Source organism: Myotis yumanensis, unplaced genomic scaffold (genome assembly GCF_028538775.1).
Source record: "Myotis yumanensis isolate MYYU_CA2020_CCGP unplaced genomic scaffold, mMyoYum1.0.hap1 SCAF_17, whole genome shotgun sequence".
Taxonomy (NCBI): Eukaryota; Metazoa; Chordata; class Mammalia; order Chiroptera; family Vespertilionidae; genus Myotis; species Myotis yumanensis.
In genome coordinates this window covers 18,332,445-18,334,069 of record NW_027223768.1, presented here as the reverse complement: position 1 = coordinate 18,334,069, position 1,625 = coordinate 18,332,445, and the positions used below count along the sequence as shown (strand labels likewise).

General features: G+C 43.0%; 1 pseudogene; it reads right to left on the bottom strand.

Annotated features, from left to right (window-relative positions):
• Nucleotides 1-867: 867 nt before the first annotated feature.
• Nucleotides 868-1,344, bottom strand: LOC138995969 (SUMO-conjugating enzyme UBC9 pseudogene; annotated as a pseudogene).
• Nucleotides 1,345-1,625: the final 281 nt, after the last annotated feature.

The window sequence follows — 1,625 nt, the reverse complement described above, 5'->3', positions numbered from 1 at the left end:
ATATATACATATACATATATGTACAGCCCATGGACACAGACAATAGTGTGGTGAAGGCCTAGGAGGTCGGGTACAGTATGTAGGGGATCAATGGGGGGAAAAAGGGGAGACATCTGTAATACTTCTAAAAATAAATGTTAAAAAATAAAATAAAGTAATAAAAATTTAAAAAATAAACAAAAAGGAAGTGAAGAGTTACCACCTGGAAGGACCAGTGAAAACAATAGGAGACTACACATGCATGGAGCTCCATAAATGGATGCTAAAAAAACTTATGGCTGAGTTGTTTTTTTTTTTTTTTTTTTTTAATATAAACAGTTTATTTACTCTAAACAGCAACACAGACAAAACACCATATAAACACAAAGGAAGTGATGCAAAAACAAGAGGCTGGCTGACTTTGGATCTGACGCCCATAGCAACACAACCCAGGTTCTGTGGAGAGAAGGACAGAGGCGCTAGGGAAGGGGGCGGGCTATTTCCTTTTCATACAGCCAGCTGGAGGGTAGTACAGCTCTCACAGGGGAAGCATGCCTGCACCGCGAGCAAAGGGAACTAGCTCCTCAGGGACTCATAGAAGTATAAAAGTTTATCATTTTACAGCAGTTGAAATACTGACATAAATATTAAAATAAAAGCAAGTTTTACATAACAATAAAAATACAAAAGACTGAAGGAAGAGACCCTGTATGAAAAACTGGGCAATTAAGCAAGTGGAGAACTGTGTACCAGTGGCAGAAATAGAAAATGGCACCTGCCCACCTCCCCAGGTGACTAGTAATTGTATAGAGTAATGCTAAATCTGCAAATGTAAACAAGTTCTTGCCAAACCAATCCCTTCCTTTTGATGTTGCTGCAGGTCGCTGCTTATGAGGGTGCAAACTTCTTGGCTTGTGCTCGAACCCTTTTCTCATATTCCACTCTATTTTGGCAGTAAATTGTGTAGGTCTCTGCTTGAGCTGGATCTTGAATATTTGGTTCATTTAGAAGTTCTTGTATTCCTAATAAGATCTGCTTAATTGTGATGGCTGGCCTCCAGTCCTTGTCTTCCTTGAGGATGGACAAGCACACAGTGCCCGAAGGGTACACGTTCGGGTGAAATAATGGTGGTTTAAATTTGCATTTCGGAGGTCAGGATGGATAGTCATCTTTGAAGAGCATGCTTAGTTTAAACAAGTCTCCTTCTCAAGGGGTCCCTTTTTTCCCTGGAATAGCACACTCCCACTTCATGAGATTCATCATGCCATTGGGGTTTTTTGTTGGGACAGCTACAAAACCAAATGAGTGGTCTTTTCTCCAAGCTTTCCTCTCCTGAGCGAGTCTGCTGAGGGCGATCCCCGACATATTCAAAGTTCTGTGCTTTTAAAGGAGCTGTGTCCACAATGTGAGGGAGTGTCTGCAAACTCCCCTTTGCGATGCATGTGTAGACTCGAGACTGGTAAGCGGGGGTGGGGGTGGGGGGGGCGGAGACCGAGATCTCCAAGGGCTCCCCGGATGCCCCGCAGGCACCTTTCCGGGCACGGGTCCCCATTGTTCTCCTTAGGGCTAAGGCCCAGTGGCTGAGTTTTTTCAAAGAAATAAAAGTCAGAAACAGGAATGAGATCTATAAGTAATTCCATTTACAT